The sequence below is a fragment of the Pristiophorus japonicus genome, chromosome 9, assembly GCF_044704955.1.
Source record: "Pristiophorus japonicus isolate sPriJap1 chromosome 9, sPriJap1.hap1, whole genome shotgun sequence".
Taxonomy (NCBI): domain Eukaryota; kingdom Metazoa; phylum Chordata; class Chondrichthyes; family Pristiophoridae; genus Pristiophorus; species Pristiophorus japonicus.
The window spans coordinates 74,772,500-74,800,382 of NC_091985.1; the positions used below are offsets into that span (position 1 = coordinate 74,772,500).

The following is a 27,883-nucleotide window of genomic DNA, read 5'->3' on the forward strand; positions in this document are numbered from 1 at the left end:
TGTTTCTGGATAGCACCCTGTTTTGTACAGTAAGGCAGCTCCATGAACCTGGTGGTAGAAATAAAACATAGCCATTATTCCTGCCTCCAACCTCCATATTTACTTCACCAATGCCATAAGTTTATACTCCCAATGAATGTGCCAAGAAAATGTGCTGATTTTCCCCACTTACTCTTTCCAGTTGAAAAACTGGAGGTCAGTCAGCAAATGAAAAAACTAGAGCATAAATGGCCATTTTAAAAGTTAGAAACATTGAGCCCAAGTTTCGAGCCGCGCCTAGAACGGCGCTGTCCCGACCTGGACGCCCGTTTTTCGCGCCACAAAGTGCGCCTAAAAAAAACTTCCAGATTCTCCAGCTTCCTGCAGGTTGTTTGCAGCTTGGCACAGCGCAGCACGAGCTGTAGGGGGCGGAGCCAGGTCCCTGCGCTGAAAACAGTGCCGGGACCTCTGCACACACGCTACAGTGGGCGCGCATGTGCAATAGCTCCAGGCGCCCAAACCTGTGTGGGAGGGGCCGAAGCACGCAGCCCCTAGCCCTGGCCGAATGGCCTCACTGGGGCTGCGTGAATAAGGCACCTCCCACGCCCAGCTCCTGCTTCCTCCCGACCCGACTCGACGCCCGCTTCCCACCCCCTGCCTCCGGATCGGACCGGACCCGACACCGACCTGACTCCCGCTCCCCCCGCCCCTGGACCGGACCCGACACCGACCCGACTCCCGCTCCCCGCCCCCCCGGACTGGATCCGACCCGACTCCCGCCTATGGACCCGACACCGACCCGACTCCCGCTCGCCCACCAACCCCCCCCTCCCCCCCCCCGCAACTGGACCTGACCTGACCTCCCTCTCCCTCCCTCCCCGAGACCCGACCCAACGCCACCTACCTGTAAATCTGGTGCTGGGGATGGGCCCTGCCCGAAGTCTCAGGCCCGGCCCGTTCAGCCTTCCCCCCCCCCCCCAATCTCCCTTCCCCCCCCCCCCCCAATCTCCCTTTCTCCCCCCCCCCCCAATCTCCCTTTCTCCCCCCCCCCCCAATCTCCCTTTCTCCCCCCCCCCCCAATCTCCCTTTCTCCCCCCTCCCCAATCTCCCTTTCTCCCCCCTCCCCAATCTCCCTTTCTCCCCCCTCCCCAATCTCCCTTTCTCCCCCCTCCCCAATCTCCCTTTCTCCCCCCTCCCCAATCTCCCTTTCTCCCCCCTCCCCAATCTCCCTTTCTCCCCCCTCCCCAATCTCCCTTTCTCCCCCCTCCCCAATCTCCCTTTCTCCCCCCTCCCCAATCTCCCTTTCTCCCCCCTCCCCAATCTCCCTTTCTCCCCCCTCCCCAATCTCCCTTTCTTCCCCCCCCCCCCCCAATCTCCCTTTCTTCCCCCCCCCCCAATCTCCCTTTCTTCCCCCCCCCAATCTCCCTTTCTTCCCCCCCCCCCCCAATCTCCCTTTCTTCCCCCCCCCCCCAATCTCCCTTTCCTCCCCCCCCCCCAATCTCCCTTTCTTCCCCCCCCCCCATCTCCTTTCTTCTCCCCCCCCCCCCCATCTCCTTTCTTCCCCCCCCCCATCTCCTTTCTTCCCCCCCCCCCAATCTCCTTTCTTCCCCCCCCCCCCCCAATCTCCTTTCTTCCCCCCCCCCCCCCATCTCCTTTCTTCCCCCCCCCCCCATCTCCTTTCTTCCCCCCCCCCCATCTCCTTTCTTCCCCCCCCCCCCATCTCCTTTCTTCCCCCCCCCCCATCTCCTTTCTTCCCCCCCCCCCCCATCTCCTTTCTTCCCCCCCCCCCCCATCTCCTTTCTTCCCCCCCCCCCATCTCCTTTCTTCCTCCCCCCCCCCCCCATCTCCTTTCTTCCCCCCCCCCCCATCTCCTTTCTTCCCCCCCCCCCATCTCCTTTCTTCCCCCCCCCCCATCTCCTTTCTTCCCCATCCCTCCCCCTGCTCCCCCCCTCTCCCTCCTCCCCCTCCCCTCGCTGTCAGAAACACAGACACTGACAGACAGAGAATGAGAGACACAGACAGACAGAGAGACAGAGACACACTGGGGGTGCATCCCAGCACGCTGTTGGAGGGCTCCCAGTGCTGCATTCGGTAAGTAGAAAATGTTTTATTTATTGATTTTTAAAAAAAAAATTATTTCTTATTAATTTTTTTTTTGGATTGATTTATTAGTTGATTTATTGATGTTTTTATCATTTATTATTGATGATGGCTCTTTATTTGTAAAACTGAAGTGTTTAATGTTTGTAAACTTCCCTTTTAAACCCCCCCCCCACCATTCCCTACACCTGATTTGTAACCTACGCCTGATTTTCTAAAGCGTAGACAAGGTTTTTTCGAGCGTACAAAAATCTTCACTTACTCCATTCTAAGTTAGTTTGGAGTAAGTTTTCACTAACGAAACTTTGAAAACAGGTGTAAGTGGCCGACACGCCCACTTTTGGAAAAAAAAATTCTGTTGAAAAGTGAAACTGTTCTAACTGACTAGAACTGGAGCAAACTAAATGGCGAGAATTCCGATTTCTAACATACTCCGTTCTACACCCGTTGCTCCAAAAAATCAGGAGCAAATCATGGCGAAACTTGGGGCCATTATTTCTCGCTGCCTCCTCGTTCATTAACTTGGGAGCTCTGTAAAGCAACAATCAGCAAATTCGAGAGTTTAGCCAGGATTATAAGGTGTCAGTATCATTTTAGGAATTATATAAAAATGCAAGCAATGTCCTGGTAATGTTACAGCTTGTTTCCAAGCTTCTGTGGCCAACTTCTTTGGTACGTGATGTATATTCCTAATGTCAGAAACAAATTTATTGACTAGTGCTGATGAAACCTTGTTGGGGTAAATAAATGGGATAGGAATGATTTTGAATGATCGGTACAGGCTCAGGGAATGCTGGATGTTCAATAGGATAGCAGTAGGACTAGATTACTGTGTAATGAATAAGGGAGTGGGTGGGGGTGGGGGGGGGGGGGAAAGAACAATGGTACCTTTTTTTTCTTTTGACAATTGCCAAATAATGTGTGTTTTGGTCTCAGGCAGGTTTATGCAGCTGCATGTGTGCAGTTGGCCTGGAGCAGTAACCAGTTAGTGGCGTTTCCTCAGTGAAGAGGTGTGCCTTACTTTACCAACCTCATAAATGAGGGATGGGCTGCACATTGTAATTGTCTATATTTAGATGACCGATCAGCATCATATCCCTGTGCTTGTACTCTAGTCATGTGGATCAAAAATATGGAGGTGCCTTTTAACATTACACACTTTGAAGTGAGCTGCTGTTTACAGCATTTCAGCTTCCTAATGCGTGGCAGGTTATTTCAGAAAATGCTCCATATCACATGGTTAAGGATGAACCCTGTTGCCAACCACAGCTGAGTCAACCATTGCACAGGACTATTTCAAACCTCTACTGAGTGATGCATGTACTGCATTGTTTACATAGCCTAGAAGTGATGTGGAACAACAACAACAACAGCTTGGATTAATATTGTGCTTTTAATGTAGTAAAATGTCCCAAGGCAGTGTAATCAGACAAAAATTAACCAAGCCAAAGAAGGAGCCATTGGGACAGGTGAAGCAAGCAGGATTAATGACCACACACTGTTATTGTACAATTTAAGAGGTTTGAATTAAAAAAATTACATTGTGACTTGTCATCTATTGTGATTGATGAGGAAGAACTTAGGGTCCAAATGTGTAGGCCAGTCCTTTTTTGGTTAATGTATATCTAATATGGAATAAAAAACTTTAAAAGGGACGAAGCAGATTTCCTCGTGTGTGTGTGTCTCTCTCACAGGAACTAATAGTCATAACTAAGAAACAGGCCTTCTAACAAAATGCTTTAGACTTTACTAAAACTCATATTTAGCTAACTTCTTCTATCTTGATCTTCCTCCTGTTTTTTCTTTCTTTCCCTCTTTTTCTCTCTTTTTCCTCTCTTTCTCTCTCTCTTCCCCTCTTTTTCCCCCCCCATTATTCAGTATGCTCAATTCTAACACTTTGTTAGGCTACAGTTTTTTTTTACCATATCAATATCCCTTTCACTGCTATCTTCAAATTACAGTATTTTATTTTTGAAAAGTATAGCTGGGGAGGTACTTGTTCATGACCTGACATACCTGCCCTCATTCTTTGTTGTTTTTCATTTGCCACATTAAATAGTTCAAAGTAACAGTAACTACTGCCTGGCACGATTGCTTTCCATGCTAAATAGTCTTGTCCCATTTTTACAAAGGGTAATTACACAAAAATGTCATGGATCCATTTTTGCTTGATAAATGGGGTCCTGATGGGATCCCAAATAACAGTTTCTTTATAACATACTGCTTAGTGGATGCAGAGAGGATATTTCCACTCATAGGGGAAACTAAAACTAGGGGACATAGTCTTGGAATAAGGGGCCGCCCATTTAAAACTGAGATGAGGAGGAATTTCTTCTCTGAGGGTTGTAAATCTGTGGAATTCTCTGCCCTGGAGAACTGTGGAGGCTGGGTCATTGAATATATTTAAGGTGGAGATAGACAAATTTTTAAGCAATAAGGGAGTAAAGGGTTATGGGGAGTGGGCGGGGAAGTGGAGCTGAGTCCATGATCAGATCAGCCATGATCTTATTGAATGGCGGAGCAGGCTCGAGGGGCCAAATGGCCTACTCCTGCTCCTATTTCTTATGTTCTTAGATTTTTCAGTGCTAATTTTTTTCCAAGCTTTAAGTTCAGATTGCAAATACTGTACAGTGATAGCATTATCTAAAACTTTTTTGTTTGCAAGCACACAAGATGTAAGCAGCATCATATTTACATATTACAGTAGTAAAAAAAAAACAGCTTCTCTTTCCCCCCCCCCTCCCTGCCATCAAAACATAAAATCTTAAAAAACTAATGAAGGTTCCCTTTAACTCTGTCAGATATGTTATCAACTGCATTCACATTTTGTAACTCTTCTCTAAGCAGTTCTTTTTTGTTACTCAGTTGTTTCCTTTCTGTCTAGAAAAAGCAGCCTTGGTGTACCGCTCCTTGCCTTTTATTTTTAAAGTCAGATGCTGGTGGTGCAATACTTCACTGTGGAATGCAGACACCCTGTTGCTCTATTAGTGGAAATGCGGGAACCGGCTCCTCGCATTTATTTCCATAATCCATTCTTAGACCTATGTTTTTGTAGGTAAGTGATATCATCAGTTCCCTGATCATGGGACATTTCTGCTATGGAGTACAGCTGATGGGAGGGAGGCAGAGCTACATGAAGAACTACAAGCACTTCTGACAAAATCATTAATGACAAATGGTAAAAATTCAGGAAAGAACATAACATAAGAAATAGGAGCAGGAGTAAGTCATACGGCCCCTCGAGCCTGCCCCGCCATTTAATACAATCATGGCTGATCCGATCATGGAGTCAGGTCCACTTCCCTGACCACTCCCCATAACCCCTTATTCCTTTATCAGTTAAGAAACTCTCTATCTCTGTCTTAAGTTTATTCAATGACCCAGCTCCCACAGCTCTCTGAGGCAGCGAATTCCACAGATTTACAACCCTCAGAAGAAATTCCTCCTCATCTCAGTTTTAAATGGGCGGCCCCTTATTCTAAGATTATGCCCCCTAGTTCTAGTCTCCCCTATCACTGGAAACATCCTCTCTGCATCCACCTTGTCAAGCCTGCTCATAATCTTATACGTTTCGATAAGATCACCTCTCATTCATCTGAATTCCAATGAGTAGAGGCCCAACCTACTCAACCTTTCCTCATAAGTCAAACCCCTCATCTCCGGAATCAACCAATGAACCTTCTCTGAACTGCCTCCAAAGCAAGTATATCCCCTGGTCCTGATGAAATGCATCCCAGGGTATTAAAAGAGATGGCGGAAGTTATAGCAGATGCATTCGTTATAATCTACCAAAATTCTCTGGACTCTGGGGAGGTACCAGCGGATTGGAAAGCAGCTAATGTAACGCCTCTGTTTAAAAAAGGGGGCAGGCAAAAGGCAGGTAACTATAGGCCTGTTAGTTTAACATCTATAGGGGGGAAAATGCTTGAAACTATCATTAAGGAAGAAATAGCGGGACATCTAGATAGGAATAGTGCAATCAAGCAGACGCAGCATGGATTCATGAAAGGGAAATCATGTTTAACTAACTTACTGGAATTCTTTGAGGATATAACGAGCATGGTGGATAGCGGTGTATCGATGGATGTGGTGTATTTAGATTTCCAAAAGGCATTCGATAAGGTGCCACACAAAAGGTTATTGCAGAAGATAAAGGTACGCGGAGTCAAAGGAAATGTATTAGCATAGATAGAGAATTAGCTGGCGAACAGAAAGCAGAGAGTCGGGATAAATGGGTCCTTTTCCGGTTGGAAATCAGTGGTTAGTGGTGTGCCACAGGGATCAGTGCTGGGACCACAACTGTTTACAATATACATAGATGACCTAGAAGAGGGGACAGAGTGTAGCGCAAAATTTGCAGATGACACTAAGATTAGTGGGAAAGCGGGTTGTGTAGAGGACACAGAGAGGCTGCAAGGAGATTTGGATAGGTTAAGCGAATGGGCTAAGGTTTGGCAGATGGAATACAATGTTGGAAAGTGTGAGGTCATCCACCTTGGGGGGGGGAAAAAAACAGTAAAAGGGAATATTATTTGAATGGGGAGAAATTACAACATGCTGAGGTGCTCCTTGTGCATGAATCCCAAAAGGTTAGTTTGCAGGTGCAGCAGGTAATCAGGAAGGCGAATGGAATGTTGGCCTTCATTGTGAGAGGGATGGAGTACAAAAGCAGGGAGGTCTTGCTGCAACTGTATAAGGTATTGGTAAGGCCGCACCTGGAGTACTGCGTGCAGTTTTGGTCACCTTACTTAAGGAAGGATATACTGGCTTTGGAGGGGGTACAGAGACGATTCACTAGGCTGATTCCAGAAATGAGGGGGTTACCTTATGATGATAGATTGAGTAGACTGGGTCTTTACTCCTTGGAGTTCAGAAGGATGAGGGGTGATCTTATAGAAACATTTAAAATCATGAAAGGGATAGACAAGATAGAGGCAGAGAGGTTGTTTCCATTGGTAGGGGAGACTAGAACTAGGGGGCACAGCCTCAAAATACGGAGGAGCCAATTTAAAACTGAGAAAGAATTTCTTCTCCCAGTAGGTTGTGAATCTGTGGAATTCTCTGCCCAAGGAAGCAGTTGAGACTAGCTCATTGAATGTTTTCAAGTCAAAGATAGATAGATTTTTAACCAATAAGGGAATTAAGGGTTACAGGGAGAGGGCGGGTAAGTGGAGCTGAGTCCACGACCAGATCAGCCATGATCTTATTGAATGGCGGAGCAGGCTCGAGGGGCTAGATGGCCTACTCCTGTTCCTAATTCTTATGTTCTTATCCTTTCGTAAATATGGAAACCAAAACCAAAAGACGTGGATGCTTAAAATAAAGTTTTGCACTGACATTTCCTGTCTCTATAATTTTGTCAAACATTGATGTGTTTTGCTGTTTAAATATCCTTGTGTAAATCTTGCTTAAAACTGTGCAATTTAAGATATATAATGGAATATTTAGTTTAACCAAAAGAGAACAATAAAATATTAAGGAGCAGACAAGTAACGTTTGAGTACTCTATGCAGCTCGGGTGTCAGATTTAAAGAAGTGTGTTGGCGGAGCTGTGATGGCAACACGCAACCCTTTCACACTCTGTTGTCCTGTGCATTCAATTGGCAAGCCCAGGTTGATAGGGAAGTAGGAAAAATTCAGAGCAAGGTACACAATGCCTTCAACTCAGCCATTTTTTCAGACTCACCAAGTAAATTTCCTGGAAGGATCAGGGCAATATACCTTCTACAGCCTTCTACAAATCCTGTAGGAAGAAAGGGGATAGGGTTTACTGGGTGAGAATAGGAACATGGGAAACATATATTAAAAGGGGAAAATCAAAGGGGCACTTATATTAAAAAAAACCCAGCTGCAGATATAAAGCTTAACAATAAGAATTCTGTCAGTACTTCTACAGTCAGAAGTAGTGAAAAACATCAAAAGATGCAAATGGTCTCAAATGGGGGATGAGCAGAAGGTATTAAACATTCTGAAAGATTACTTCCTCTAAATATTCACATGAAAATTTATGACCAATATGCCTTCCCCCAAACATCAGTAATATCATGTTCAGCATAAATGAGGTGGAAGTCCTATACTTGCTAAAAAGGCTCAAAGCAAATCTGCAGGTATTTATCCAACCGTGCTAAAGGAGACCAGGAAGATTTGTGAAGTATTGCCAATCATTGAGAAAATCACTAAACACTGGAAAGGTACCGGGAAGGTTTATTGGAAACAGGCTAATATGGTGTCCATATTCATAAAGGGTAACAACTCTGATACGAGTAACTACAGACCCATTGGTCTTGCAGCAGTCAACATGAATTCAGAAGGAGAAGGTCCTGCCCCACTAACTTCCTTGAATTTTTTGAGGAACTGACATCCCAAGTGCACTGAGGTAAACCCAATGATGTGTTATACCTCGATTTCCTGAAGCTCAAAGCTGTGAAATTCAAGGAAAATCTCAGAAATTGGCTGAAGGGTAGAAAACAACAGGTACTTGTTACAGGAGTTATGTCTGCATCGGCTGAAGTGCTGAGTGGAGTACCCTAGGGATTGGTGTTTGGACTACTGCTGTTTCTAATTTACATTAATGACTTGCACAAAATATAATGAAAATTGGTCAAGTATGCAGATGGAACCAAACCAGGAGGGGCAGTGGAATTGGAGGAGGCAGCTCAGAAATTACAGAATGTGCTGGGCAATATATGTAAGTGGACAGAGCAACAGCAGATTAAATTGGTGTAAAGTGTTGCACAAAGAATGTTAAAATGAGAACCACCTGTACTTAGTGAATGGTGTGGAAAAAAAGTCAAGGAAGTTAAAACAGACCTAGGCATTTTAGCAGACGTGACGCTCAGCATGTTCAATCAGTGTAGAACAGAAAATCAACAAAGCCAATAGAATGTTGAACTGCATAGTGAATACAAGTCAGAGAAAGTCATGATCAAACTCTTAAAGGCGCTATATAAATATAAGTTGTTATTGTAAGGAGACCCCAGGATTTATGAAGGCTCATGGCTTCAACAAAGGGATTGTCTTTCCTTTAATAAATTTTACAGGCTCCAAAGGTGAGCTAGCTGCTCCTCAGCACTTGATAGTAACTCTTTCTCAGTGATGTATGTTGATATTTTCAATGTCCTTTTTAAAAAAAAAACGTGACCCATAGGGTTGGGTTCTGAACTAATTAGATATATGATTGGGATGTTCTCGAACAATCTGAATTTTGTCCCAATCCAGACCACACACAAAAGTTTAAGGGTGGCTTCTGAGGTTCATTGTAGTTGTCTGCCCTCTTGCTGCAGGCCATCAGAACTGTGGTAACCTGTTCTGCATGGGGTCAGGCACTCAAATATCCGTGAGTAGAAATCTGGAAACACACGAGATGAAATTCTGAGCGACTGTTGTTCCGCCATCGCCTTTATGGCTTGTGGGATCTCTGCTAAGTGGGGCTAGCAGCAAGGACAAAATCAGAAACTGTAAAATGGAGGACCTGGAGGCTGTAGCCCATTCAGCATTCCTGAGGGAAGAAGAGAGTTGAATTTGTAAAACTTGTGTGGGATTTGATTCAGTGTATCACCCTGAACAGCCAAGCCATTCTTCTGCAAATGGAGGTCTCTTGATGACCAGAAGCAGATATAATTATCTATCTTAGCACAAGCTATTAGGCTTTGATTTTTTTTTGCCAATGTATTTTTTTCTTAAAGTTTTATTTTTGGTGGCCACTTGCACTTAGTGAAGCAAGAGTGCGATGATATGATGTGGTGTTAGCCTTGGCTCAATGGTACCACTTTCATTTCCAAGTAAGAAGGTCGTGGGTTCAAGCCCCACTCCAGAGATTTGAGTACATAATCTAGACTGGCATTTCAGTGCATCAGTGAGGGAGTGCTGCACTATTGGAGGTACTTTTTTTTTGGATAAGAGGTTAAACCAAGGCTCATCTGCCCTCTCCGGTGGATGCAAGAGACCCCCTGACTGATTTGAAGACGATCATGAGAGTTCTCCTCGTTTCCTGTCCAACATTTATGTCTCGACCAACACCACTAATACTGAGATCTCATAGCTGTTTGTAAGATATTGTTGTGTGCAAATTGGCTGCCACAATTGCCTACATTATGACAGTGACTATATTTCAAAAGAACTTCATTGGTTGTGAAGCACTTTGGGAAATCCTGTAGATGTGTTATTTAAATGCATGTTATCTTATTGTATCCACTTTTGAAACCCAGTAGGCACCTCCGGGCAGGCACAGAAATTGCCGCATGCAGAGCAAAGCCATTTTATACCCCAAGAATATCTCTTGAGCCCATCCTTAGAAGCGGATCGCTACTATACAAGTGCTGATATTTTTTTTAACTTTCCAACACCAGCCATTTTAAGACCTCTCTGAGCATGATTGCCAATTTTTGCTGTCTTCCTGTATCCACCAGGGCCTAAACATTTGCTTTTAAAGCCCACAGAAAAGAAGAGCTTTTAATTGCAGCTCTCTGGACTGAATTCAAAACCAGATCTCAGAATAGAAAGGACAGTGTACTAATGCATTGCACAGCCATGTCCATAGAAAGAGATTGTGATGTAAAAAAATAAAAAATGAAGACAATTTGTCTCATAATAAATCTTCTGATTTGGGCAAGTGTTTACAGGGTTGGTAAAATTATATCCCAGTCACTTTGCCATCATGTTGATGCCCCCTGAAGAGGTCTCTGTGAAGTAATTGGATTTGAATCTGGCTTGAGAAAAATAGCTCTAAATTTCAGCATATTTCCTGTCAATCAAAGGAAGTGTTTTTTGGGTGGGGTTCCTAAATTTGCATGCATGATTTTGGCTTAACTTAAATCAGACCTTTTATTTGCATGAAATGACAGTTAAGAAAGTTCAGTTGAGTCAAACTACACTGTTAAAGTGGATGGCACTCCTGTTTAACTCTGGAAGAAAAGCCATGCCTGCTTCTATATCCAGGCTGCAGGATCAGAATTTAGATTTGCTGTCATAAAGTATAATTATGTTTGGGCATATGAAGAAATGAGGTAGCAAGTGCAGCTTCACTTAGTAGCAGGTTTTCCCTGTTGACTGAGATGGAAGAATGAGTTGCACTATTTAGCACATTATGATTATTAATGTGCTTATTATGCTCAATCCTAATCTACAGGGAATCATAGGGGCTGTCTTATCTGTGTCTTTTAAGAAGTATATTTGGAGACTGAATAGCTTTATTGTGTGGTTAGGCATGATTTACCAAGTGAAATGAATGGAAATCAAACCCATGTCTGGTTTATGTAACTGGCTAGACATTACCAATTAAAGACATAGTTAAAGTAGTTATAAATGCAGGGTTTCCTAAACCCTCGGCTGGGAAAATTCTCCTGCCCAGCAGGTTGTAACAAATAATTGTAGTACCCAGACTGTTGACCCGTATCCTATAGCTTACACTGGATCATATGGTGAACATACTAACAGTAACCTTTGTGAAACAAATGTCTAGATGCCAATCATGGTCTACACTGTAATGCTATGTGTATAAAATACATATATTTATGAATCCTATGCAGTAACATTCTTGATTGCTGTTCATATTCCACTTGTGTGAATGTGGCTGTTTTAAGTGTTACGTGCAGGCTACTTTTAACTATTTCATATGACTGTTATTAATAGCTTCATTTAAGCTACTTTTGTGTTTTGCTTGTTGGAAGTATGTATCCCATCATTCAGAATCTATAATAACTTGCCTGCATGTAAACCTTTGGAGCAGAGGGTGGATATGTATTATCTGTTTCAAAGGAAATTTAAAACCAAGAGACTTGGGTCCAGAGTGAAAATATTTGGAAGCTAGGCGACTATTTGAGCATCCACAGAGAGAACTACTGGCCCAATGTTAGTACAATGGAGCAATGGAACTTGTGGTTCTCTTATGCTTAAAGGATCACTCTCCGTTTCCAAAATCGGCTGCTGTCTATTTACTGAGGTCAGGCTAGTTACACAAGCCATCATCATCATCATAGGCAGTCCGCGGAATTGAGGAAGACTTGCTTCCACTCATAGCATGAGTCCTTAGGTGGCTGAAGAGTCCAGTACGAGAGCCACAGTCCCTGCCACAGGTGGGACAGACAGTTGTTGAGGGCAAGGGAGAGTGGGATAGGTTTGCTGCAAGTTCTTTCCGTTGCTGGCGCTTGTTTTCTGCATGCACTCGGCGATGAGACTCGAGGCGCTCAGCGCCCTTCCGGATGCACTTCCTCCACCTAGGGCGGTCTTCGGCCAGGGACTCCCAGGTATCAGTGGGGATGTTGCACTTTATCAGGGAGGCTTTGAGGGTGTCCTTGTAACATTTTCTCTGTCCACCTTTGGCTAGTTTGCCGTGAAGGAGTTCCGTGTAGAGCTCTTGCTTTGGGAGTCTCGTGACTGGCATGCGGACAATGTGGCCTGTTTTTAAGCTTTATGATAGATGGGGACTTGGCAAAATACCATGTTGTATAGGAGCCGTGCAATTACAGTACGCTTTCAGTACTCGGTTTCAGCAGTTGTCAGCACAACACTGGTCCTAAAAGTTGGGGTATCAAAGAGTGGCTTTTTTTAAAGCTTTATCCCCTTATTCCTAAAGGTAGTGACTGTTAATGGGCATGATTCCATACCTTCCAGTACCTTGGTGAAGTGTTAATTCTTTGTGTGTGAACCTATTTAGAGAATGTCAGCAAATAATTAAACTCTGGAGGGCATCTTAATCAAGCCCAATCTCATCACCAAAGTCATCAAATGTCTTATGAATGTATAAAAAATGATGGGCAGAAAAAGACCAGGTGGTCTATCAAGGCTGCCCCACACCATGATGGCCGGACCATCATGGCTAAACGCATCTTCCCCACCCCACCACCTCACACCCACCCTCGCAGCCATGTAATCTCCTGCAAGAGGCAAAAGAACATAAAAATCACGGAGCCCATAAAGAGAAAAAACACTAAAATTTATCTCCGATTCTCTCAGGCAATTAAAACCAGTCCAGGAGATCACATGGACTAAGTATTACCTATAATGACACTTGCCTTCAGTGTGATGCAGTCACTGCCTCAGTCAGGAACCAGTCCAGCTCCCTCTAGAAGGTATGCATAGAGTCAGCACCCCCCGCACCAGCTGGCAGTGTATTCCAGAGACTCTCAATTCTTTGGGAAAATAAGAACCATCTAATATCCAGTCTATTCCGACTCTGACGTAGTTTAAACTCATGTCCCTGGTCCTCTCCAATTTGTTAAACTGGAATAATCTATATTAATAGGGACTTTATCCAGCCATTTAATTATTTTATAAACCTCAATCAGGTCACCTCTAAGTCTACGCTGCTCTAGAGTAAATAGACCAAGATCCTTGAGCCTATCTGAGTAAGCTGGGAATGATTTTTGTAGCTCACCTCTGGACCATTTTCAAGGCCACTATATCACCCACCATTTAGGGGGACCAAAACTAGATACAATACTCCAGATATGGTCTGACCAGCGACCTGTACAGTGTCAAAATTGTGTCTTTTGATCTGTACAGGTTGAACCTCCCTTATCCGGAACCACTTCTCGTCCAGAACCATTCCCGGTCAATGAGTGGCGCATGTGCAGAACTCCGACATGAACAAATTGAAGTCCTTCCTCTCTGCCAACCCCCGCAATCGCTGGCCTGCCCCTGCGATCCACCGCCCGCTTCCCCCCCCCCCCCCCCCCCCCCCCGATATCCCTTTGCTCAGTACCTGTACCATTCAATTTAACATGACCACCCCTTGTCCGGAAAAATCCCTTATCCAGAGCAGGCCAGGTCCTGAGGGTTCCAGATAAGGGAAGGTCAACCTGTACTGAATGGTTCTATTAATACAAACCACAACCCTGTAGCTTTAGCTACAGTTTGCCTCCATTGATCATGAATCTTCAGTGATTCGTGCACAATATCACCAACATATTTTTCTCTCTCAACCTCTTTCACTATTGTTTACTGCACCTGATATGTGTATTCTGTCTTATCACACAAACCTTAAAGATCACTGGAGATAAATCAAAAAAGCTGAATTCTCTACCATAGTGAAACTGAGGCTAATTGTAGTGCACCAACTACTGCCCCGGTTCAGATCAGTGTTGACTAGAGTTGGAAACTGTGATTCTCCTAGGTATTTATGGTTCAGTACTACACCATGTAGTACATTTATCCAGAGTTATTGGAGGAATGAGTGATAAAACGTGCACATACATTCACCTCCCAAAGCACAGGTCTTGTGCAGCCAGCTACATCTCCTGTGTAGAACAGTCAGGACCCCTTAAAACTGACTGCAGGGAAAACCCATTCTTGGTGGGCCACTGGTCTTGGCATTGGTGGTTGTACATTGAGCTTGCAGCCCGCTGCATGAAACCTTCACTTTGGAAACTGGCCGCACCAGTGCAGGTCTTGTGTAGTGTCAGGAGCACTGAAATGGCCATTCTTCATGACTAAGGCGTAGTGGTGAATATTGGCAAGCTTTTCAACCATGGTCATCATCACGGTAAAACTAATCATCCTCACACTAAAAGTGTGACCCCAACCATATAGAATTCTTTTGAAGAAACAACAGAGAAGGTAGATAAAGGAAATGTAGCAGATTTGATAAGATACCACACAAGAGACTGACAGCAAAAATCATTACATATGGGAGTAAGGGGAATGTGGTCACATGAACAGAGATTGTTGATGATTAGAAAGAAAACAGTAGAGATAAAAGGAAACCTCTTGGACTAGATGGCTTTGGTGAGTGATATTCCACAGAGATCTATGTTGGGGCTACTCTTACTTATTTGCACATAGATTATTTATGTATATAGTAATCTGGACAAGAATTGAGGACCAATAATCAAAATGTGCTGACACCAAATGTCAAGGGATATGTCATTGCGACAAAGGTTGTGAAAGACCGCAGGAAGACATAGGCTAGTAGGATGGGCAGGTAGTTGCCAATTACAGTTCAATAGAGAGAAATTTGAAGTACAGGGTAATACATTTTGGCATTAAGAAAAGGGGAATATGTACAGCATCAATTGTTTGAGTTTACATAGAATTTACAGCACAGATACAGACCATTTGGTCAGCATTTATACTCCACATGAGCCCCCTCTCATCCCTTTTCATCTAACTCTATCAGCATATCCTTCAACTCTTTTCTCCCTCATATACTTATCTAGCTTTCCCTTAAATGCATTTGTGCTATTCACCTCAAGTACCCTGTGTGGTAACGAGTTTTCATTTGATTTTGAGAGGGTGGCCTGATTGAGGTCTTCAAGCCTACGAACGGTTACAATAGACTAACTGGTGATAAATTGTTCCCATTGGTCAGCAAGATGGGTGAACATCTGGACACAAATTTACAATGATTACAAAAAGAATTGAAGAGGATGTTAACCACTTTGTGCAATGAATTTTGTTATCATGTGAAATTCTCTGCCACAAATTTGTTCAAATAGAGTACTTTCAAAAATGAATTAGATAGTTGCTTGAAAAAAGGAACATTTAAAGAGTATAGGGAGTAAGCCGAGGAATGGAATTAGGCTAGGTGGCTCATAGAAAAAAGCACCAGCACAGATGTGATGGCTGAATGAACAGTTTATTTGCTATAACATTCTAGGTTTTCAAAGAAGAAAATATATTTTATTTATATATCATGTTTTATATCCTCAGGATGTTCCCAAATGCTTCATAGCAAATGAATTTCTTTTGATCTGCAGGCATGGTACAATTATTATGTAGGAATCTTGGGGCAAGAACCCTGGCTGATTTTTTTTTCCCTCTCTCCTACCGGGTTTACGAGCACTTGGTGCAATTATAGCACTTGGTTGACATCAGCAAACTCAGTATTGATCAGGGATTGAACCTGAGGACCTAGTTCATACTATGCAGGCAGTGCATTTGTCCACTGTGGCCTCAGCGGAATTGTGAGTGGCTCTTTTTAGATATCTACTTTTTGGTGTCCCAATTTTTAAACCTGCCCCTAAAATTGTGTTTTACCAACTTAAAATAACCCAGAAATTAATGTCATTGACTAAATTGTTACAGTTTGCAAAGTTTGACTGTCTGCTTTTACAGCCTGTGCTCTGTATTTTCAACAGCAGCTGTAGAAATCCTGAGCAGACTCGATTCAAACCAGACAGCACTCCTGGATTTCTTTTTCTGCCTGCCTCCCTGGGTACAATTCCAAACTTTGCCAAATTGTTTTGATGTTCTTAAAGATTCCATTGGATTTTTTTGAGTTTCATCAGCTAGAGATGTGTCTGGCTTCCAGGAGTTGGCTACACTGTAATTGACCTTGCCAACATGCTTTCAACCCAAATAATAGGAAGCTATTTTCTAACCCTCCCTGTAACCACCATTTTACACATTGTAAAATATGACAAATGTCATGTGAAGAATGGTTTTATGCATCAGCTTAGCCCAATAATTGTCAAGTGTAAGTTTGCTTTGAGGGAAAACATCTGTATAGACAAAATGTGATCTGCTTGTGGTGAGTATTTACTTAGTGGGGAATGTGCACTAAGAACCAATTCTGTGATGTGCTCTGAACTCTTACACCATCCACTGATACTCCATGGCATGGGCCTGACTAGAAAACATTGCATGTGACAGATTTCAGACTTCATTTATTCTCTCTCTTAACTGACTGCCTTATGTAACCTGCAAGGAAAATAACATCACCAGATTACTTAAACTCTGGGTGCTCCCAAGCTCCAAGTTATTGGCATGCGACCACCTTTCTTTCTTCCCTCTCCTCCCACATCTGCCCCCCCCCGCAAAAAAAGCCAGATTACCATTCTTCTCCCTGGCTTTGTACTGCTTCATATCAGCTTTGGGTGTCCCTGCTGACGAGCCCTTGTTACTATCCCGGACTTGCCACGTCTGCTTTCCCCAGGTTGAGTCCTGCACCTGGCCCATATTCTCCCCTTCTTTCCTCGGTAGTTTCCATTTGTAACATTGGAATCATTAATCCATTAGGTATTCAACAATTTTATAATACTGAAATCATAATGTACTGTAATAGATATTTATCTTTAATCAAATCTGTGTTGTATTTATATAATGTTGTTTTCTCAAAGCCAAAATTCTCTTTTACGTATTCCCAAATTTGAGCTGCTTTTGAATTGATTTTGCGCCGTGCTGTGCTAGATTACAATACACGAGTTTGGTGCAGTCAGTCACAACCTCAAAGTAAACCTGCTGGATTCACTAAACCTGAAGCTGGGAACAGCCATTTATTTTGTTTTCATGGCAGTTGGCCTTAAATAATCTGGCAGATTTATTTTCGAATTGCAGCAGCGGCTGTGTGAGACTTGCATGTCGGGAGCCAGTGACAATAGCATGGCTGCAAAACCAGTATCAATACAGTGTCCAGGATTGTAGTTCAAACACAATACACAGTACAGCAGCAGAACTCCTTACGGATCCCCATCAAACATATCGAAAAGCCAGTCTGCTAATTGTATCTATAAATGGGTCAAATTAACACATTATTCAGCAAATGTTTGCCAGCGTAAATGGCATGTAATTTTAGGGGCCTGTCTAGTACTCTGAATTCACAGACTAGTTTTAATTATTAGGGTTTTCCATCAGTATTTTACTCTATTATGGGGCGGGGGTTGCTGATGGTACGGTCTCATAAATTGAATTTAGCATTGAGTAACGCTAGCATAGATGTTAACAGAAAAGGGATGGCTGCATTGACAATCCATTAGATGGCATGAGCATGATAGGCATATGCACAGACTACTGTAATCCCTGTGACTCGAGTTTGAGCTGTCAAATGTCATCTGACCCTAAGGTTAGAATAAAATCATTTGAGGTGCTGTGCCAGAGAACATTTTTTATCCTCCCAACTTGTCTCCTTTCATCACCTGCAGGAATGAGTTCATGCTAATGTATGGCTCCTCCGGCACTCCTGGCAGCCATTTGACACTGTGCCCAAGTGTCCATTCTTCATGTGTGATTCCAGACTGAGAGCATTGGCAGGCCATTCACTGTAAAAGGAAACAGCCAAGCCCAATCCCGTCCTCCCCTGATACCAACACATGCACACTTTCTAGCTGGAGCCACTGAATAGCAGTCAAAAATGGTGATTTCTTAATCCTTTCCTCCCCTTCCCCACATCCATCTGAGGCATTGAGGAAGATTGTAGCATTGTAGTTGAGATCAGCTAACTCAACACAGATCAATCTGGTCTGTAAGGCTCACTATCACAACAGGCAGGACCACTGGAAGGAGCGGAGGAGGTAATTTCTCTGGAAATTGAGATATCATAGCTGACACTCTGAACTTTGACATGAAATAAGAGGCTGCTGTTTCTAATGTCTTTATTGGTGCATTGCCTTAACTTGTGTTAGAGTTTGGTATGCAGCAAGTCCCTGTACATAATCATTATATTACATTTTTTTCATACCATGCAGTATTCTTGTAGCCCTCCCTGTGGCTGCGCTTCCTTGAACATCCTCATGTATGTGTTGCCAGATGTTTCTTGCAGCTAGTTTAAAGTTATAACCTGTACTGACAATATCAAGCTAAGCAAAATTTGGAACGATGACAAATGCTGTTGATTCAAAAACAGATTAAGTGGGAGTTGGCTGGTTATATTTTTGAGTCATTGACCACTTGTTAGTATGTTTTGTGTGTTTGAATCCTGGTTATCCAGTAGTAATGGATTCACTATGGGTCATCAAGAGAAGCAAATGGCTCTGTCACTCAATGAAGGTTCCTTCATGACAAGTAATTTTGACTGCACTGACGTGAAATGCTCCATCTGCATGAGCTTTTTGATTTGTACTCCAAGTTCATTTCTAAAAATGCTTAATCAAAGAAGTTGTGCATGGAGCTAAACGCTGTAGAATCGTCAGTGAACAGCCCCACTTTTGACATTATGATTGATGAAAGCTCATTGATGAAGTAGCTGAAAGTGATTGGGTTCCTTGAGGAACTCTTGCTGTGCATTTCTAGGATCGTGATGATTGGCCTCCAACACTCATGACCATCTTCTAGCTAGATGGTGATGGCGGACTGAGGCATGTGTTGGACCATGATATACAGGTTGTGCTGAGAAACAATTCTCTTGCAGCTGATGACCCATGGTATCTCATGGATGGCCAGTTTTGGGTTGCTAGATCTGTCCTTGGTCTGTCCCACATAATATGGCTGTAACGCCACGCTACTTTGTCTTCACAAGATCTATGTGGTGATCAGTTCTGTTAATGCTAGCGTAGACCAAGGAGTCCCCAACAGGTAAGTTGGCGAGGATGAGGTCAAGTAGGGCATTCCCTGACACATGACCAGTCCATCAGCTATGTTCTTCAGGACTTGGTCAACTCAATCAGTAGTGATACAACTTGTCCACTCGATGGTGGACATTGAAGTCCCCGACTCAAAGTATATTCTGTGCCCTTGCTTTCCTCAGTGCTTCCTCTAAAAGGTGTTCAATATGATGGAACATGGATACATTAGTTGGAGGGGAGTAGGAGGAGCCAAACAGCAGGTGTGATCATCAGGAGGTTTCCTTGGCCTTGTTTGACAAACCATGAGACCTCATGGGGTCCAGAGTCAATTTTGAGGACTTTCACGTCCAAGCTCAGCCAATTGTGTACCACTCTGCTCTAACCTCTGTTGGGTCTATTCTGCCAGTAGGACAGGACATAACGCAAGGATTTTGTTCTCTGGTAAATGATCTGCAAAATTTACAAAGATTCTACGAATCGATGAGCTTAACATTGGTGGGGGTGGGGGAAGGAGTCTAGCGTAAGTCCATTTTTTCTGCCTTAAAATGTTAATTTTTTTCTGATAAAAGATACTTTGTCCAATCTTCAAACCATATAATATGTTCGAAAAAAGAAAGGAAATAAAAGAGGAGTTGACAGATGAGAGCTCTTTGAAGCGGCTTTTCTCTGGTGTAATGAAAGGCAGCTCTGTCACATCAAAGAGTACCGTTCTTCCTTTCTGAAGTTGTAAGTTCAGCCCCTATTAGTATGAGTGGACAGAGCCTTCTTCACCTACAGTTGGCTTGCGCTGTAGTATATTGTGGTTGTGTTCCATCCAGAATGGCCTTTCATATTTAATGCCTACAAACGCATCCCACTCGTGCCCCACAGGTGTTACATTTTTTCATTCAGCGTTGCTAATGTTGTCCAATATTTTCTTCTCTCCAAACATTACTGCCAGCACTCATTCTGAATTAAAATATAACAAACTGATTGCAAATGTGGCTGTTAAACTGTAAAATGTGAATCCATTTGAAGTTTTTTAAAACAATATTTTACCTTTCCTTTCTCTCTTCCAGGTCAGGCATATTTCTAGCTAGGGTGGGCAAGCTGATAGAAACATAGAAAATAGGTGCAGGAGTAGGCCATTCGGCCCTTCGAGCCTGCACCACCATTCAATATGATCATGGCTGATCATGCAACTTCAGTACCCCATTCCTGATGTGTTCCTAGTCTCTGCTTGTGTGGGTCTCAAGCCAGTCTTTTCTCTGGATCTTTCCTGGTAGTGTAATCAAGAGTAGGAACATTTTTTGTGGGGTATTACAAGTGTGTGATTTTTAAGAAAATATTCTCTGGTTGTGGGAAAGGCTGACATTTATGCCCGGCCCGAGTTGGCCTGAGAAAGTAACTGAGTGGTGTGCTAAGTCACTTCAGAGGCACATTGGTGTGGCACTGGAGTCACATATAAAAAAGAAAGACTTGCATTTATATAGCGCCTTTCACGACCACCGGATGTCACAAAGCGCTTTACAGCCAATGAAGTACGTTTGGAGTGGGGTCAGGATGGCAGGTTTCCTTTCCTTTCCATTAATGAGCCAGTTGGGTTTTTACAGCATTCTGACCACTTCATTGACAATTTTACTGATACCAGCTTTTTATTTCCAGATTTTATTTTAAACTGAATTTAAATTCTCAAACTGCCATGGTGGGATTTGAACTCTCATTTTCTGGATTATTATCCCAGACCTTGAATACTAGTCTAGTAACACAACTATTACACTTCCATATCCATAATATGTATCCTACCATGTTATATTATGTTGTAATGGATCACTAACACTTTCATTATCCTGCATGGATTAGTCTTTCAGTTGTATTTTTACTTTTATAAATGTAATCCCTCCCTTTCAAAATTATTTACTCTACTTTTCCAGTTTGCTGTTTGTAAGAGATGTGTGAAAGGGGGAATCACCGATTTTTAAATTTTCTTATCCTTTCTGGTTTGGTATCTTCCATTAGTGGCATCAAGACTTCATGTTTTACCTCTTCATGGGCAGCATTTATGATTCACATCAGTGCTGCCCCCAAATGTAAAATACTAAAATTACCGGGTTCCAGAAATTCTGCTATGTCGAACAATGTCCTGAACTAAACATTACAACTTGGGTATAGTTTTAGAAACCATCAGGAATTGGTTAGTCTCTTGAAAATAGGAATTTATTTAAACTTTGTTTGCTGCCATATAAAAGATAGTTAGGGCTGAGCATCTTCAACTTCTGCTGTCTCTCTATATTGGATACCCTATTGGAAGCTATAATATGGTGTTTTCGGGGGATGGAGGAACAGAGAAGGATAAAAATTAACTGTTGATAGCAGGATTCTGTAGCTTCCTTCGAGTTGCATTGAAAAATGGTGGCTTTGGTAGAGTAGCAGGAGTCTTTGACTGCTTTTCATTAACTTGTTAGCTAGCATAATAAGCAGATTTTGAACAGTCAATTCAAATTGGCAATTCTACTGCCATCAACTCTTCCCTCAGGCCTAAGGTACACTGCTCCTTCAAGGGCATTATTCTTTTGATGCTTTCCCTTTTGATGTTTTCAGTGTTCTTTTTTGGAAACCAAAAATGGTGGTGTCTCGGTAAAGTTAGTGTTCACTGTTAAAAGAAGGGCCAAAAACATCAAAGGAAGAGCTTCAAAAGACTTGCAAGCCAGACCCAAACTGTTCACCCATCCCTACAATTGTGGCTGTTCTTGTGGAATTATTTTAACTTTATGAAAAGACTGAAACCTACCAAAATGAGCAATGTTGTGGTTTTTGTAGGATTTTAGTTTCAGCTTCTTAAGGCCAACTAAACCATTTATTTAACTCTTTATAGAGTACAGCAGCATTTCTAAACTAAGGTCAGGATTACAGTCAGATAATTTTCACTCTGCTTAAATACACCAGAATGATACTGGTGGAAGTCTAAAATGAGATCACATTTTGTTTGGAAAATATTACGTGGCACAAGGGTACTCTAATGTCAGCTGTGGCTCAGTGGCTCTCGCCTGAGTCAGAAGGTTGTGGGTGCAACTCTAGGGACTTGAGCACAAAGAAATCTAGGCTGACACTCCAGTGGAGTGCTGAGGGAGCACTGCACTGTCGGAGGTACTGTCTTTCAGATGAGACGTTAAACCGAGGCCTCGTCTGCTCTCTCAAGTGGACGTAAAAAATCCCATGGCACTATTTCGAAGAAGAGCAGGGCAGTTATCCCCAGTGTCCTGGCCGATATTTATCTCTCAATCAACATAACAAAAAAACAGATTATCTGGTCATTATCACATTGCTGTTTGTGGGAGCTTGTTTGTGCGCAAATTGGCTGTCGTGATTTCTGCATTACAACAGTGACTACACTCCAAAAGTACTTAATTGGCTGTAAAGCGCTTTGAGACATCCTGTGGTTGTGAAAGGTGCTATATAAATCCAAGTCTTTTCTTTTTAAAATATACTGAAGAAAATCAATGAATTTATATTTTTGAGAAATCTGGATAAAACCCAAGATTGAAACAAGTAGGATTGTGACACCAGTGTTTGGTTTTAAATGCCTGTAGATTATAGGAGAAAGGTAAGTTTGAGAGTGATAAATGTTTCACAGTTTTGAGGTCCTGGGAAAGAATGAGTTAAACTTGCGGCTGTGATGATTCTTGATTTTAATACATAGGCAGGTGGAGGAAGTGTACGGAGAATGGCGTAGTTAGAGTTTAGGAAGAACAAAAGAAGAAAGGTCAGAGGAACTGAGCAACGCATATATACCCACCGCTTAATCCCCCAGATTTTGAGGTGCGTATCCTCTCTGTCACAGCTGTACAACGTACTCATCATCATCATAGGCAGTCCCTCGAAACGAGGATAAACATAAGAACATAAGAATTAGGAACAGGAGTAGGCCATCTAGCCCCTCGAGCCTGCTCTGCCACTTAACAAGATCATGGCTGATCTGGCCGTGGACTCAGCTGCACTTACCCGCCCGCTCCCCCATAACCCTTAATTCCCTTATTGGTTAAAAATCTATCTATCTGTGACTTGAATACATTCAATGAGCTAGCCTCAACTGCTTCCTTGGGCAGAGAATTCCACAGATTCACAACCTTCTGGGAGAAGAAATTCCTTCTCAACTCGGTTTTAAATTGTCTCCCCCATATTTTGAGGCTGTGCCCCCTAGTTCTAGTCTCCCCGACCAATGGAAACAACCTCTCTGCCTCTATCTTGTCTATCCCTTTCATTATTTTAAATGTTTCTATAAGATCACCCCTCATTCTTCTGAACTCCAACGAGTAAAGACCCAGTCTACTCAATCTATCATCATAAGGAAACCCCCTCGTCTCCGGAATCAGCCTCGTGAATCGTCTCTCTGTACCCCCTCCAAAGCTAGTATATCCTTCCTTAAGTAAGATGACCAAAACTGCATGCAGTACTCCAGGTGCGGCCTCACCAATACCCTATACAGTTGCAGAAGGACCTCCCTGCTTTTGTACTCCATCCCTCTCGCAATGAAGGCCAACATTCCATTCGCCTTCCTGATTACCTGCTGCACCTGCAAACTAACTTTTTGGGATTCATGCACAAGGACCCCAGGTCCCTCTGCACCGCAGCATGTTGTAATTTCTCCCCATTCAAATAATATTCCCTTTTACTGTTTTTTTTATCCCCAAGGTGGATGACCTCACACTTTCCGACATTGTATTCCATCTGCCAAACCTTAGCCCATTCGCTTAACCTATCTAAATCTCTGCAGCCTTTCTGTGTCCTCTACACAACCCGCTTTCCCACTAATCTTTGTGTCATCTGCAAATTTTGTTACACTACACTCTGTCCTCTCTTCCAGGTCATCTATGCATATTGTAAACAGTTGTGGTCCCAGCACCGATCCCTGTGGCACACCACTAACCACCGATTTCCAACCCGAAAAGGACCCATTTATCCCGACTCTCTGCTTTCTGTTCACCAGCCAATTCTCTATCCATGCTAATACATTTCCTCTGACTCCACGTACCTTTATCTTCACTTATCTTTGACTTGTTTCCACGCCAAAAAAAAGGACGAGTTCACAGGTGTTTCAATGAAGGACCCGAGCTACATCCTGAAAGGTTGAAGATTCCTGTCCGTGAATTTTTTTAACGTGGGGTGGCCGTTGCACACCAGCCACCACACGGGCTTGACAGAGCTAGGTCTTGGTCCAGTGGCAAGGATTATACAAGACAACTGGAGACCAGCTCTGCTGCATGGACCTAGCGCGCACACTTATCGCAACGTGGGCTGGTCAGTGCTGGCCCTGGGTCCCTGGCCCCGAACTCGCGCCTTCCCGGGCCCCAATCACGTCCCTATACAGTCTGCAGTACTGCAGTATTAAGCAGTAGTCCATACATACAGAAAAGGTTTATAATAATATTGCCAATGAATTGATGTAGTAGGTGTCATGGGTCGAGATATTTTATATGGCCAGCACATACTTGAATACTGTTTTTATTTTGCATGCCTTTAAGGGGGCTGGCTCCATTTTGCACATGCCTTCAACAGACTGAGTTGCCTGAGGAGATAGCATTTCTATTTGCAGGTTTGTACTACTCCCACAATGTAAATGTACCCTTTTATGTTCAATGCAAGTTTTAATAAGTTTCTGGCTTTCTTGAAACCTGTACTAATTGTAACTGGTAACTTAGTAGGATTTGCTGAGGCTTGTAAAAGCCATTAATGGATCTAACCACACACATTGCAGAACACCTGTTGGGTAATAATAGATACAGTTGAAAGCTGTTAATTGGGATGGGCCTGGTAGTTTATCTGATCATTTCAATGTAGCTCAAAATATAAGACATGTGCATATTTTTTAGGAACTGGGCTAGTGTTGCTTGGTGCATGACAGAAGGTACGGAGCAGAAAGAGAGAAAATACAGGGACATGCTAGAACTTGAGAGTGTCATGAAATAGGAAAGAGCACTCCTAGTTGTTGACCAGTGCCATGATAATAACTAACATGCTATATACTGCCCAGTGCCTTTTTAACCATTGTGTTGGAATTTCAGAGAACCACAGCCTAATTGGTGTGCTGGGGTTGTGGCATTGATTATTAGGTCTACTTATGTCAAACAAAATCTTAGACTAGAATAAACCAGCTTGAGTCTGGGTTGGGGCATTTGACAGAAATTGATTTTACATGGGCCTTGATTAGTTTGGATAGTGGGAGCGGCAAATGTAGGTCTACAATTCAGCTGTTGGAATAAGGGATATAATTGCTGGTGAACAAACTGTTCCGCCATGATTCGAACTAAATAACTGCCGATATAAGAACATTTTTTTGCTGCACGTACACTGTTATTTGGAATTAAGCAGCTAGGCTCTTAGTTAATGAGTGAAAAAACAAGGATAACTTAAAGGCCCTATTGGTGATGTTGGATTATATGTGTAAAAATATAATTGATTTAGATTTAAAAAATTATTTATCCAGCATAACAGTAAAGTCTTTTTTTATGCTTATCCAGGGGGATCGGACACTTTTTCCAGTTATATTCCCCTCAATTATTCCGAGTACTAAATTGAAAAGAAAACATCGTTCCAACCTCACCGGGAGTGGCTCTTCAAATCAATTTCACTCAATTTATTTTTGAAAGCCCTGTATCCATCCTTCATTGTCTCTCTTCAATTCTTCAGCTATAGCTCTCCTGTCTGTTCTTTGCAGACACTCCACTTTTGCTCTTCCAACCACTATATCATTCTTTTTGTTGCAGTCTTTGTCTCTCCCTTTCTTGCTTCCTATTGTTTTCTCCCCAGTCTTATCTTGCCTGCCATTCCTCCAGTTCTGGTTAGTCTCAGAGGCCCCAAGTTTCCACATGATTTGCTCCTGATTTTTAGGAGCAACTGGTGGAGAACGGAGTATCTTAGAAATCGGAATTATCGTCATTTAGTTTGCTCCAGTTCTAGTCCGTTAGAACAGTTTCACTTTGGAACAGAATTTTTTTTTCAAAAGGGGGCGTGTCCGGTCACTTACGCCTGATTTCAAAGTTTCGTGAGTGAAAACTTACTCCAACCAAATTAGAATGGAGTAAGTGAAGATTTTTGTACGCTCGAAAAAACCTTGTCTACGCTTTAGAAAATCAGGCGTAGGTTACAAATCAGGCGTAGGGAATGGTGGGGGGGGGTGTTTAAAGGGAAGTTTACAAACATTAAACACTTCAGTTTTACAAATAAAGAGCCATCATCAATAATAAATGATAAATACATCAATAAATCAACCAATAAATCAATCAAAAAAAATTTATAAGAAATAATTTTTTTAAAAAATCAATAAATAAAACATTTTCTACTTACCGACTGCAGCACCGGGAGCCCTCCAACAGCGTGCTGGGATGCCCCCCCCAGTGTGTCTCTGTCAGTGTCTCTATCTCTCTGTCTGTCAGTGTCTGTGTTTCTGACAGCGAGGGGAGGGGGAGGAGTGGGAGCAGAGGGAGGGAAGGGGGAGGGATGGGGAGAAAGGGGAGAGGGGGGGAAAGGGGAGATTGGGGGAGGGGGGGGAGATTGGGGGAGGGGGGGGAGATTGGGGGAGGGGGGGGAGATTGGGGGAGGGGGGGAGATTGGGGGAGGGGGGGAGATTGGGGGAGGGGGGGGCGAAAGGGGAGATTGGGGGAGGGGGGAAAGGGAGATTGGGGGGGGAGAAGGAGATTGGGTGGGGGGGGATGAAATTGGGGGGGGTGGGGGGGAAGGAGATTGGGGGTGGTGGGGGGGGAAGGAGAAGGGGGAGGTAGGCTGAACAGGCCTGGCCCGAGCCTTCGGGCAGGGCCCGTCCCCAGCACCAGATTTACAGGTAGGTGGCATTGGGTCGGGTCGGTGGTGTGGTGGGAGGGAGGTCGGTTCGGGTCGGAAGGAGGGAGAGAGAGGGAGGTCAGGTTGGGAGGAAGGAGGTCAGGTCGAATCCAGTCCGGGGGCGGGGTGGGGGGGGGGGGGGGAGCGGTTGTCGGGTCCGGTCCGGGAGGGGGGAGTGGGTGTCGGGTCCGGTCCGGGGGCGGGGGGGGACCGAGTGTCGGGTCGGGTCCGGTTCGGAAGCGGGAGTCGAGTCGGGTCGGGAGGAAGCAGGAGCTGGCCGTGGGAGGAGCCTTATTCACGCAGCCCCAGTGAGGCCATTCGGCCAGGGCTAGGGGCTGCGTGCTTCGGGCCCCTCCCACACAGTTTCGGGCCCCTGGAGCTACTGCACTTGCGTGCCCACTGTAACGCGCATGTGCAGAGGTCCCGGCACTGTTTTCAGTGCAGGGACCTGGCTCCGCCCCCTACAGCTCCTGCTGCGCTGCGCCGAGGGCCAGAGGACCTGCAGGGAGGTGGAGAATCTGGAGGTTTTTTTTAGGTGCACTTTGTGGCGCGAAAAACGGGCGTCCAGGTCGGGACTGCGCCGTTCTAGGCGTGGCTCGAAACTTGGGCCCTTCCTGTAACTGCACAGTACACACTGTGCCAAGCAACTGCACGTTGTGCTTTCCAGCACGTATTCACATGCCACATCACTTCTATAAAAGTACCATCACAAAGCACACACAAATACAGTTAGTTACCTTAAGATAGATATATCTTAATACCATATAAATGTG

The 27,883-nt window shown here is 43.7% G+C and overlaps 1 protein-coding gene and 1 long non-coding RNA gene across 4 annotated transcripts in view; one reads left to right on the top strand and one right to left on the bottom strand.

Moving 5' to 3' along the window:
• LOC139272635 (uncharacterized) lies at positions 1–27,873 on the bottom strand. The gene is made up of 3 exons (XR_011594920.1): positions 27,848–27,873; positions 7,766–7,822; positions 1–48 (listed from the first exon to the last, which is right to left on the bottom strand). It is a non-coding gene; the product is annotated as an uncharacterized lncRNA (long non-coding RNA).
• LOC139273098 (tyrosine-protein phosphatase non-receptor type 14-like) overlaps positions 1–27,883 on the top strand; it is a 303,219-nt gene that overhangs the window by 32,792 nt on the left and 242,544 nt on the right. The gene's annotated exons all lie outside the window — the stretch shown is intronic.